This window comes from Microcaecilia unicolor, chromosome 2 (assembly GCF_901765095.1).
Source record: "Microcaecilia unicolor chromosome 2, aMicUni1.1, whole genome shotgun sequence".
Taxonomy (NCBI): Eukaryota; Metazoa; Chordata; class Amphibia; order Gymnophiona; family Siphonopidae; genus Microcaecilia; species Microcaecilia unicolor.
This window is the reverse complement of record NC_044032.1, coordinates 422,340,575-422,354,603: the sequence shown is the minus strand read 5'-3', so window position 1 is coordinate 422,354,603 and position 14,029 is coordinate 422,340,575.

The window sequence follows — 14,029 nt, the reverse complement described above, 5'->3', positions numbered from 1 at the left end:
AACTTTTATCTTATCCTTATGTGTCCTTCTGTCTGTCCTTCCCTTATCCTTTTTGGTCCTGTCTGTCCTGATTTAGATTGTAAGCTCTTTTGAGCAGAGACTGTCTTCTTCATGTTCAATTGTAAAGCGCTGCATACGACTGGTAGCGCTATAGAAATGATTTATAGTAGTAGTAGTAATTTATAGTAGTATATTTCCGATTCTGCAGAAGGTTCTTCAACCAGCTGAATACTGAGTAGGTAGACACAACACTGTTACATCTTGTACTAAGTCCTGCATTCCACTAAGGACTAGATCTAAAGTAGCTCCCTCTCTTGTTGGTTTCTGGACCATTACTCCAAGAAGCAGTCATTTATTATGTCTAGGAATTTTACCTCCCTAGTGCTTCCTCATGTGGCATTTAACTGAGGTTTCCTGTTTCTATCAGCTCTGCTTTACACTGATGCTATGGTAAACTCGAGGATAGTCTCTTAACTGCTAGCCTATGGAACTCTATTTGTATTGTATTTGAAAATCAACACAGTCCACAGAATGTAATAAAACTTTTCTCCTTTCTCCCTTTGAAGTTTGCCACAAAGATAATTCCTTACAGAGCTGAGAAACTCTGGTAGGGGAAGTTGGTTCTGAAGGAAATTTAGCCAAGTTTTCTTCCAATGCAATACTTGTTTTAGGTTTTTCCAAGTATTTTTTCATTGAAAATACAAGGAATATTTTACTAGTGAAAATGGAGTCAGTACAGTTTCTTGTATTTTAATGAGAAAAATACTTGGAACACTGCCCTACACTGGTGCATCTACCCCAGTGTAGGGCAGTGTTCCCCCTAAGAAGCAATCTGCAGAGTGCAAAATGTTTTTCAGGTGAGCACTGAAAATAGCCTGACAGCTAAAAAGAGCGGGGGAGGGGGTGTCCCCCCAAGTTATCTGCATGGACCATCTGTAAAAAGTCAAATGCTGTTCAACTTGGATAGGTAGTGCCTATCTGAGGTGGAGGACAAAAGATTTTTTACTTATTTGACAACTTTTTAATTTATTTGAAAGCTTCCCAGATGTAGATATAAATATCATGCAATAAAAACTGAATATCACTGAAACAGCTTCAAACAGCAATATATAGCCACATTTCAGTGAGGATATCCTGTTTACTGATGGGTTCATCTTAACTGTTTTTGTACTCTGCCTTGGGAAGCTTGGTGTTATAAAGTTTGGAAGTAAAATTAAGCTCTCCTTTCATTGGGACACATGGAATCACATCTTCGTCTCGTCTCTTTTGTACAAATGTATTACTGTTTTGAGCGTATTTCAGGGACAAGTGGTTTTCATAAGTCAAAAATAATAAATATTTTCTTTCTCTCATTTGTTTAAATGGCTATAAGCCCCTAATTCAGTCCATTGGTTTTCTTATATTGTGTCCTTGTGATGACTTATATTGTGCCAAAACTAGAAAAACAGTGAGACAGAATAATAGAATTCAGTAACATCTAAAACATATTAATTAACATTATAATTGTGTTCACATTTGGGTAATTGAGAAAATGCTGTTAAAAATTATATTAGAAAGCATGAAGTCAACTTGGTTATCTTCTACTGTATATTAACCAGTAGTAAATAGTAGTAATAAACAATATTAAGTGAATTTTATAATATATCACTGCATTCCACAAAACAAAAGGAGCCCACAAACCATCTTTCTATTTTGATCTAAGCACAGAAAAAAAAAGATTTTAAATGCTCCAAGGTTTCAACCTAATTCGTGTCTCTATATCCAGCCCTTCCAAATGACACACTGATTATGATTTATAAATTACTAATCTACCTATGAACAGATATTCTGTTATTATACTTCCTCTGTGTACATCCATATTCTGCATAAGCCGGCATGTTTAAAAATATAAGTGACATTTAAAAATGCTACCAGCAATAAAGAATGACAACATGGATGCAGCAGCCCGACTCCTGTTTTTATCCAACCTCCTTGGGTTCCTGTAGCTGGCAGCAATTCACAGACAGAGGTTGACCGTCTCCATGGCTTTCCTTCTGTCACTTCCTGCCCTCTCTACTTCTTTCCTTCTGCTGCTACCTGCCATCTCTACTGCAACTTCCTGTTTTGATGCTAAATAGGAAGCTGCAGTAGAGGGCGGGACGTAGCAGGAGGCAGGCCACAGAGAAAGTCTCTTACTGTGAATCGTTGCTGGCTGCAAGGTCCTGTAAGTGAGACCTGCGGGGAGGAAGATGGGAAGGGAGGAAAGGATTTCTATACTGTGGGAACAAAAGTTTTTATTGTTCCAGCAGGGTGGTAAGTTGTGTTCCCACATCCCTCTGAAGTGAGCGCGCATTGAAGTTAACTGAGTGATGCTCCCAATACTGTTGGGATAGATAGCCAAGTAGATAGGCAGTTCCATATAAATATGGCACACAATTTTGAAGGTTACACTGAGGAACAGATACAAAGACTATTATAGCGGCCAATGCTGTTCGAAGAAGAGGATGCAACGGACCCCTCAGGCTCCTGGGGAGAATTAGAGAATTTGAAAAAAAGACTCTCGTGGGCGGAGCTCCATGCGAGTACATTGGTACATTATTTGAAGAAGACCTGGATCCCGAGGGGGTTGAGGATTATTAAGGAGCCAAAGATATTCACTTCGGACAAGATTTTCTTTGAAAAGTGGACAGCCATTTTGAACAAGTGCAGTTGCGATTTAATGGCTCTGATAGTTGAGACGACTGAACAGGTGGAAGTAGATCTAAAACAGCAGATTGATATAATAGAAGAGAAGCTGAAAAGTAGCCAACCCGCCGATGATTATAACAAAAAGATGGATGGATGAAGTAAAGAAAATGGTACAAGCAATGAAGGAATCGATTAAGCAAGTAAAAATTCAAAAATTGAAGAGAGACGAACGGGATTATCAATTTGGAAGGGTTTACTCATGGCATAAGAAAGATTGGAATGTAATGCCAAAAAAGAAGGTGGCCTTTGAAGGCTCAGCTGGGAATAGCGATGAGATGAGTACAGGGAGGGACCCGGAACCAAGTGAGCCGGTGGGGGAGGCACAGGCATGAGCCAATACAAAAGCAAGAGCCAGAACAGGGCAAACGAAATATCAACCGTGCAAAGAAAAGGACCGTCCGGGGGATACAAGGAGTCAACCCCCGAGGAGACAATAGTGAATATTTCTCATTTGACGTTGACATCTGAACAGATCAAATTATTGGATTTAGGATTAGGATATGTACCAGTGACTCAACATGATCCGTTCCACCTGAGAATAGCCCTCTATAGATTTTTTTGGAAACTACAATGTAAGATCTATTTTTTGGATAATTCATGTTCAGTGGATATGTCAGTAGTTAAGCCAGCCTCCAGATGGTGCCCACTGGGACCTGTCAATGCTGTGGTATCAACATACAGAGATCTTGTTCTGAGAGATTTGAAGATATTGGAGGAGGTAGGGATGAAAAAACATTATGAGAATAATCTGACTAAGGGACAATGGAAAGCGTTGGGAGATTTAAGCAATGAACCCACAGCTATTGTATTGAAGGCGGACAAGGGAGGAACTATAGTGATATGGGGGAGGGAACAATACCAACAAGAGGCCATGCGGCAATTAATGGATGCCACCGCTTACAGAAAGCTACAGGAAGACCCCATGGAAGGATTACAGAAACGTATTAAAGAACTAGTAATAGAAGCAAAGGAAAGATCATTGCTGACATCTAAAGAAAGCAGATTCTTGATGGAGGAAAATCCACAGACACCAAAAATATACTTTGTGCCAAAAATACACAAAAAACTGGAGGACCCAATGGGTCGTCCGATTGTGTCCACAAGATCTTCAGTATTGGAGCCATTATTAAAATTTATAGACTGGTTTTTAAAAAAGACCATGTGAGAAAGATGCCATCTTATATAAAAGATTCATCACATTTTTTGCATGAATTGGGCAAACTTAACCATATTCATGAGGGGACATGACTGGTTACCTTAGACATTGTATCTCTATATACAAAAATACCGCAAACAGGAGCTATGGAAATCATAACTGAAGTGGTGGAATCAAGACCAGCCCCGCAACGGATCGCCTCTGAATTTATCCAACAATTGGCAGAACTGGTAATTGTTACAGTTTGGAAGTTACCACCCGTACCATTTAAGATACAACCTCCCAGTGAGTCAGTTTTTGAGAGCAAGACAAATATGTTCCTCCTTGGAGGCATTTAAAGATGAAGTGAGAGATTTAGAACACAGGTTTTGTTCTAGGGGATACCCCAGATCAGCTGTTAGAAAAGCTTATTTAAGAGCACGGTTCGCTCAATGCCCGCTTTTGCTAAAGGAGCATTTATGGACAGAGCAAGAATTCATAGAAGAGGACCATAATAGACTAACATATGTGCTCCCCTACACTGAAATTAGTAAAAAATTGGTGCAAATAATCAGGTCACATTGGCACATGATCCAACTATACCCAGGGTTTGAAGAGTTTCCTACAATAGCATATAAGAGAGGGAAAACAGTGGGAGAGTGGTTAGCTCCCAGTAAGTTCCATAAACCGTATATTCAAAGGACTCAAGGAGACCACCACATGTGTAGGAGGTGCCAGTGATGCAAGTCAGCAATAGTAGGAGCAGACTGGGAAGTGCCAAACAAAGGGAGAAAATTGAAAGTAAGAGACTATACCAATTGTGACACCAAGAATGTTATATATATAATAGAATGTCCGTGCAAACTGATTTACGTTGGGAGAAGCACTCGTTCTGTGAAGGTGCGCCTTACGGAACATAAATCTCGGATCATGACAAAGATCCCACTTGTAGACCACTGGTGGGATAAACAACATAGGATTGAAGTTATAAAATGGAGGATAGTAGAACACCTATGAGTGGGCAACGAAGGAGGCTCTATAAATAGATTAAGAAATTATAGAGAGCAATGGTACATTTTCAACTTGCAAACTGTTATTCCGGGGGGTCTTAATGCAGAAGTAGAGTGGACTTCCCTGATATGATTACCTGATATGTAGTAGCCTATAGAAGCCTGGGGGCCGGTGATGTCATCAAAGGGTCAAAGGTTAATTATGGGGAAAAACTACGCCGGCGCCATCTTTGCCTAGGGGTTACCCTTGAAAATAGCAGCAGAGCTGGGGCTAGATATGGCTAAGGGTAAGTTAGATATTATTAAATTGAGGGGCACTGGACGGGATTACTTAAGTAAGCAAACCCGGTAGGTCCTAAAATATGGATAATAAATAACGCTAGTATATATTTTTTCATTAGGGGAAGGTCCTTGAGACAGCCCGAGGGAGGGCGAAACATGCGTGTCGGATGCTCCCACCCCTGAGCCAGACACAACCCATAAGATAAGTATGGAGATTTAAAGTTATAACAAATGAAAGAAATGGTTAAAAAATATATATAAAAGAGGAGGAGGTAATCGGAAGAGCCGATGAAGAACTGGATGCTGTAAACATTGCTTTCTTAAAGTAGCAGTGAGCACCACTGAGGTTCTTATAGCATTTGTTAAAGTTGGAGCTTAAAGAACATTATTGGGAGAGATAACTGGAGCCAGGTGTTTCACAAGACGAATTATTGACAGGCTCCTTTAAATACTGTTGGATAGATAGCCAAGTTTAAAATATGGGCATCTTGGGGAGCCATGAGAGGAAGGGGTGCCGAGCACAAGGGAGAAAGGAAGAGATACCAGGATCTGTGCGGAAGGATGAAGAGCAAGAGATGCTGAATTCATGGGAAGGAAGTAAGACAGAGGGAAGAGAGGGACACTTGATGGACTCCTGGGGAGGGGGCAGGAGGAAAAGAAGAAAAAAGATGTAAATATGCTGGTCCTGGAGAGGGAAAGGAAGAGAAATGGAGAGATGCTGTTAGCTAGGGGAAGGGAAGGAGGGAGGGAAGGAAGAGAGATGTAGGAATGCTGGCCCAGGAGGAGGAGGGGGAATAGTGTGAAAGAAGAGAAATATAGAGATGCTAACCTGGGGAGGGGGAGTGGTGTGGGCAGAAGGGAAAAGGAAGGGGCGGGGACACAGAGGTGATGCTAGACATAGGGAGGGGAAGAGACACAGAGGGGTGATTCTGGACACATGAGGGGGATAGGGACACAGAAGGGCAATGCTGGAAAGAGGGAAGGGGACATGAATACAACTGTGGCATAGCCATGGAGGGCCTTGGGGGTCTGGGCCCCCCTGTCCACTTTGGGCTCAGGCAGTGGTGTGCTGGAGCCAGCTCACGAGCCGGGTTGTTAAATTTTTTAACATCTTGCGAGCCGGTTGTTCTGCAGGGCAAGCCGGCTCCGGTAAATGAGGTAAGCATGGCAGGAGGGCGCCACAAGCCATGCTTACCCCGTTTACCTCACCTGCCAAGACAAATGAAATCTATAATGCTGAAGGGGGAGATTGATACTCTGAAATCCCGTCACAGCTTATCATCCTGTGAGAATATTGCTAAAAGCTACTTTGCCGATTTTATTAGGTTCTACAGAACAAAAAATGTTGATTTTGAGGTCATATTTTTTTGAAGAATGTACATTTTTATGGTCAGGCAATTAACATGTTTCCGGATGTTGCCAGGTCTGCACAGTTGAGACATTTGGAGGGGCATTTTCAATATGACGTCTAAATCTGACTTTGGACGGGCGTCAGAATCTGAATAATGAATATAGTGATTTTGGAAAAAAAAAACATCAATTTTTTTTTAAATGAACACTTGCTAGATGTTTTGGTGCTTTGTGCATTTTTGGTCCATTTCCAAAAAAAAAAGTTCAAGTGAAAAAGGCACAAAATCAAACCATTGGGATGCAGGAGGAGCTAACATTCTTAGTAGACTGTCCACACAGACATCCGAGCAAAGCAGTGGAGCATGCTAGAGGACACTGCAGTAGACTTCACATAAAAGCTTCCAGGTACACATCTCACCATTACCCCCACCCCCCCTCCAAGACCCCTCAAAAATCTACTGTACCAAACTATACGCCACTTCAATATCCTGTATGGCTGTAGGTGTCACCTATATAAGGGTACAATAGATTTTTTTATGGGGGGTTGGGGGAGCTGACACTTTCCACCACAAGTGTAACAGAGTCTAGGCCTGGGTCCCCTTCTCCACAGTGCACTGCACCGAGCACTAGGCTACTCCAGGGACCTGCTTGCTGCTCTAATAGGACTGGCCAGAACATCTGAAGCTGTCCTAGAGGCTGGTATGTGCTGTTTTTCACATCTTGGGGGGGGGGGGGGGGGGTGGGGGTGGGTAGGAGGGGGTCAGTGACCACTGGGGGAGTAAGGAGGTCAACCGTTTTTCTCCAGTGGTCATTTAGGGCACTTTTTGTGGCTTAGCTGTTATTAAAACAGGTCTAGCTCAAAATGACTTAGTTTTTGTCCTGGATGTTTTGGTTTTGCTCCATTTTGGCATAAAAACATTCAGGTGTTAGGAATGCCCTAATCCCCCCCCCCCCCCCCCCCCCCCCCCCATACACCCCCTTGTGATTTGGACGCACTGCAGACAAATGCATAGATAAAAGTCTGCAAAATAAGATTCAAAAATAGTGATTTGAATGTTTTGGCAAGCAAAATGTTCAAATGCTGATTTAGACATTTATTTCTCTCTTAAAAATGAGCCCCAAGGCTTTTTTGCAGTTAAGACTTGGGTTTGGTTGCTGGAGCCATTTTGTTTTCTAAAATTCCCTTGTAAATGCCTCCAGTGGCAATTCTTATATTTTTCTAGATTCTACTCATTTTGGAGGACGTTTTGTTATCCAAAGAGGGTGCCAAGAGTTCTTAAATTTAGGTGATAGGTTATTATTAGTGTCAGGAATAAGATTGCCTGCAGCAGTACCAGTTAAATATTTCTAAGGTGTTGTAATTCCAGTAGTTCCTTCCTTAATGTGGGCTATTAGTTAATAATGTGCTCTGTTGTGTTATTTTTTAATGATATATTACTTTCTTTTTCCTGTGTTACTACTTGGTTGTAGTATTATAAACTTCATTTAAAAAATAAGACTGTGTCAATTTTGGGAATGTACAACTGGATGGAGGGAGTAGCATAGTCAACAAGACTCTTTCCAGAAAACCGAGGAGATGAGATGGAAATTTATTTATTTGTAGCATTTATATCCCACACTAGCCGTTCAGCCCGTAAAAACGGGCTAGTATAGGAAGGGGGGAGGGGTTGAAAGGCCCCCCACCCCGCTGCCGAGTTCGCCGCTGCCGCTCCTCCTCTGAGTAGCCCCCTCCCCCCGGAGCCGTCGCCACCCACCTTCCACCTGGTCGGGCCCTCGCTCCGCTATTGAAACAGCGAGGGCACACAGCACACAGCTCTACTGCTGACTGAGCTGCCGTTGCCTTCCTTCTTCTCTGCCTGTGTCCCGCCCTCGTGTGATGTAACGTCGTCGAGGGCGGGACACAGGTAGAGAAGAAGAAGGAAGGCCGACGGCAGCTCAGCAGTAGAGCTGTGTGCTGCGTGCCCTCACTGTTTCAATAGCGGAGAGAGGGCCCGACCGGGTGGAAGGTGGGTGGCGGCGGCGACTCCGGGTGGGGGGAGCATTAGCGACGGCGGTGTCCCTCGCAAATGCGCAGTACAGACCCTCTCTGTTTCGCCCCCGTCATCACGTATTGACATGGGGCGGGGCGGGGCAGAGAGGGTCTCTACTGCGCATTTGCGAGTGAGTACGACACTCGCCATTTATATATATTGATTTTCCCACCTATGAAATGTATACATTTTATCCTTTATTAAAATAGACTCGACACAGCACTGTGTTTCAGCAATAGTGCCTGCCTCAGGAGCCTAGAAACCACACTAATAACTGATGAATACATATACTTGGAAATATAAAAAATATATAATGAAATGTGAAAACATGTACATGTACATTTTGTATAAACCAAATATAAAATCAAACAAGGAGTTTCAGGTAAAAGTTAACATAAGTTACAAGATAAAATGGAGTAAAATATAAAATTTAAATAAGATAGATATCTAAATTTAATTTTTATTTTTTATTTTTAGTGACACTTTATAGCCAGACTCAGGTGTATACCCACCAAATTCTAGAGGGTATTTGAGTCTATGGTCCCTGGCTGAGAAATGTGACTGCAATGGCATGGACTATATAAAAATTTGAAGAGAATTTTTTAAAATAGAGGAAAATCCAGTAGCTTCACAAAAAGTTATTTCTGATTAATTTGGAAGCCCACTGGAGAGATAGAAACCATGAGCTCAAGAATATGAATATGAAATTCTACATTTCTCAGAATGGTATAATTCAACTGAGCTTTTATGAAGCCATCCAAGAGTGATCTCTGTGACCCAGGGTGCTATAGTACCAAAACTTGAAGTATTCAGGTTAGGAAGTGCAGCAACTCTATATCAGAATTGTGTTTCTGTGGATTTTATCAAGTTGCATGTGTCAAAACATAAGGTGATGCAACCAGAGAAATGAAGTTCTGCAGTTTCCTTAGGCAAAAGTTGCTTCTTCAGGATCCATTATTTTGCTAAGACACGTGTTGACTTAAGGAAACAGGCATTCAACTGCTGGAAACATGAACTGCCAACTATAACATTACTGAATAAGCATGGAAGCAGAGTTCCTTGTTTATGGGCCGTTGACTTCTTTTACCCATAAGAGCTGCTACTGCTGAAAGTTTCAGTGGATCTAGAATGTGAAAGGCTAAAAGGATGGGATAACATACAAAGCATTCCTACTGAATTTTATTTCAAAATTGGTTTGTGCAGATATTTTGCTCTGACTGAGGCTTCTAAAGTTTCTTTATATGACTTCAGGCTGCTTTGTAAAAATAGGTGTGAGTAGATTTTGCATATAGCTGAAGAAAGCTGAAGGAGGAAAGAAGCAGCAGCAAAGTTAGTGCAAAACAGCATTCAGAGCTGTGTTATCCAATAAAAAGATGATTCTAGAAATGTTTTTAAGATAAAAGATATAGTTATTTTGGATAGAGTAAATGTATGATTAAACTGCACCGTATTACAAAATACTAAGGGAAAAAAGAAAACCCCCAAACCAAAGCCCCTCTTTATTACTATTTTGAAAGTGCTATAACGTTTATATAGCATTTTACAAACACAGAAGATCAGGGCCAGCTCAAGGGACTGTGGTACCCTGAGCCAACTTTGTTTTGCAGCCTGGGCCAACTTTTGGCACCCCTGGCACTCTCCCCCCCCCCCCCTTCCTGGTCTACCTCTAAATATGGTTGTCTCATCATGAGCACTGGCAGTGTTTCACGTAATGCTACTTGCACCAGTGCCAGCATCTTTCCTCTGCCGTGCTCCTGCAGAAATAGGAAGTTGCATCAAAGTGGGGCAGAGCATGGTAGAGGGAAGGTGCTGGTGTGGGTAGCGTTAGCTGAAATGCTGCAGGTGCTTGAGAGGAGACAACTTCATTTAAAGGTAGACCAGAGGACGGTGGCCTGAGAGAGATGGGGGTTGCCAGACCCAGGGATGGAGGTTTGGGCCGCTGCAGGGGAGCAGGTGTGGCACGCTTTTGGCACCCTTGAGGCTGGTCCATGCCTTGAGCTGGCCCTGCAGAAGATCTAACTTATAGCTATGATTATTTGCGTAAACCTTTAAGGACTGAGCTATTTTAGGAGTACATTTTAAGGACATAACTAGTAGAGTGGGTAATGATTTTTTAAAATGTTTTCTTGAGACAAATGGGTACCTGAAAAGCCAATTCTAGCCCCACCCTATTGTCCTTTCACAGTTCCTTAAGCATGAGAGAGAAAACAGCAATAATAGCTTGTATAGGAAGGTAGGTTAATAGGGAGTTAAGTTGAAGACAAGGAAAAAATTCATTCTTTGGCTAAAGCTAGTTTGTCATGTAGAGAACTCTAAGGGTCTGTTCTGTGTGGTTCACAAAGACCTGTTGGTAAATGTTTAACAACAGGCTGTCTCCCCAGGCCACCTCTGCACCCCCCCCCCCCCCGTCCAACTCTGCGCCCCCCACTAAATTGCAGAGCTGGCTATAGCCGGGGAGAGAGCCTGGGAGGGGGGGGGGGGCAATGCATTACTCTCTCCAGGAAAAAAATGAATTAAATGATCCCAGGTTCAATCCAATTCATGTTTAATTTGGGATAAAATAAGTAATTAAATATAAACTTTTAATGTTGAGCACCTGATTCTCAAAGTGGACATATTCCAAACATTATAATGAAAATAAAATGATTTTTTTCTACCTTTGTTGTCTGGTGGCTTTGTTTTTCTCATCATGCTGGCTCAGTATCTGATTCTGCTGCTATCTGTCCTCTTAACTCCGTTTCCAGGGCTTCCTTTCCATTTATTTCTTTACTTTCCGCCTTTCTTCTTCATTTCTTGCCCTACATCCGTAAGTAAAACCTGGGTCCTCTGCAGACTTGACTGTCCAGTGGTTCCAGCTTCTGCCTATTTTCTTCATCCATGTGCAGTTTGTCTCCTCTCTTCCCTTTCCCTCATCTCATCTCCTTCCTCACTCTTCCCTCGCCTCCATCCATGTCCAGCATTTCTTCTCTCTCCCTTCCCTCTCCTCCATCCATGTCCAGCAACCCTCCTGTCCCCTGCCCTCCCCTCCATCCACCCATGTCCAGCAACCCTCCTCTCCCCCCTGCCCTCCCCTCCATCCACCCATGTCCAGCAACTCTCCTCTCCCCTCCCCTCTATCCACCCATGTCCAGCAACCTTCCTCTCCCCCTGCCCTCCCCTCCATCCACCCATGTCCAGCAACTCTCCTCTCCCCTGCCCTCCCTCCCTCCATCCATCCATATCAGCAATTCTCTTCTCTCTCCTGCCTCCCCCTCTATCCATCCATCCATACCCAGCAATTTTCTTCTCTCCCCTTCCCCCCCTCCAGCCATCCATACCCAGTGATTCTCTTCTCTCCCCTTCCCCCCCCCTCCAGCCATCCATACCCAGTGATTCTCTTCTCTCCCCTGCCCCCCTCCAGCCATCCATACCCAGCGATTCTCTTTTCTCCCCTGCCCCCCCTCCAGCCATCCATGCCCAGTGATTTTCCTCTCTCCCCTGATTACCTCCATCGAAGTGGCAGCGTCATTGAAAGCCCTGCCCATCTCTAGCCTTCCCTTCGTGAGTTCATTCCCTCAGAGTCCCGCCCTCACGGAAAGAGGAAATGACATCAGAAGGTGGGACTCTGAGGGAACAAACTTACGAAGGGAAGGCTAGAGATGGGCAGGGCTTTCAATGATGTGGCCGCTTCGACGGAGGTAATAAAAATGATTTAACCCCCCCCCCCCAGGGCGGCGCAGGCAAACGAGGGCAGTGGTGGGAGGTGAGGTAAATGGGGTAAGCATGGCTTGTGGCGCCCTCCTGCCATGCTTACCTCGTTTAATGGAGCCGACTCACCCTGCAGAACAACTGGCTTACAAGATGTTAAAATATTTTACAACCGGCTCTTGTGAGCCAGTGTGAGCCGGCTCCAGCACACCACTGCCTCTATTGACCCTATTGAAGTACTGGGCTTTATTTGTAAATACCTCACACCTTCTAGAACAAGGTGAGGGCTCTCCTGATCAAAGCAAGACCAACCACAATACCTACACAATTGCCCAACCAAAACCAAACAGATGGTCAACTGAGGAGAAGAAAGAGAAGGAATAATGGCCTGGCAGCTCAAGCCCAAGGCTTTCCTGTCAATTGCCTTGTGGGCAGACCGGTGCCAGCAGTGCCTGAGGGAGCAGGCCCCTGTGCCAGTGGTATTGCGCTGCAGATACTGTAAGAGACTTTCTTTTGAACTAGATGAGTCATATGACTCCCAGCTAGGGTCAGATATCTTGCTGAAAGGGCAAACCTCCACAGCAGGAAAGGCTAAAGCAGCTAGGGCTCTTCATCTTGGAGAAAAGATGGCTGAGGGGAGATATGATAGAGGTCTATAAAATAACGAGTGGAGTGGAACAGGTAGATGTGAAGTGTCTGTTTATGCTTTCCAAAAATACTAGGACTAGGGGGCATGCGATGAAGCTACAAAGTAGTAAATTTAAAACAAATCAGAGAAAATATTTCTTTACTCGATGTGTAATTAAACTCTGGAATTCATTGCCAGAGAATGTGGTAAAGGCGGTTAGCTTAGCAGAGTTTTAAAAATGTTTGGACGGCTTTCTAAAGGAAAAGTCCATAGACCATTATTAAATTGGACTTGGAGAAAATCCACTATTTCTGGGATAAGCAGTATAAAATGTTTTGTAATTTTTTGGGATCTTGCCAGGTATTTGTGACCTGGATTGGCCACTGTTGGAAACAGGATGATGGGCTTGATGGACCTTTGGTCTGTCCCAGTATGGCAATACTTGTGCTCCAGATATGACCGAGCCATCCAAACCAGGAGGACTGTGGGGGAGGGGGGGGTAAGTACAGAAAATGAGGTTTTCTTTCCTTCCAAAATCTCTGCTGGGGCCTGAAAGGCAGTGAGTACCACTGAAAGAACTATGCAGGAAGCCCCTGTGGCTTTGAAGCTGACAATCATACCTGAAAGGGTCCCCTCAGCCGCTGTCACTTGACCTACCTTTAGGGTGGGAATGTTGGTGGAGAGAGAAGTAAAGGGATGCACTCTAGAGGAGACAGCAGCAGAGAATCCTGACCCATGTTGTGGCTTGCTCACCATCTGGAGTAGGTATTTATTTATTTTTTGTTACATTTCTACCCCGTGCTTTCCCGCTCATGGCAGGCTCAATGCGGCTTACATGGGGCAATGGAGGGTTAAGTGACTTGCCCAGAGTCACAAGGAGCAGCCTGTGCCTGAAGTGGGAATCGAACTCAGTTCCCCAGGACCAGAGTCCACCACCCTAACCACTAGGCCACTCCTCCTTAGTGAGGACGGCACCAAAAACTTGGGGCTGGGAAGAGAATACAATTCAGTGCATATATAAGAAGGGTTTCAAAGGTGCAAAAGCTACCTGGCTTGACCCAGCATGCCTCATCAGAGGCTTGGGAGACCAGCAGAGTAGTCCCCTCAGAGACCAATAATAGCAGATTCCTCTGGAGAGTATAAAAGGATTTCAGCACAGGTTTCCTTGTGTTGAACACCT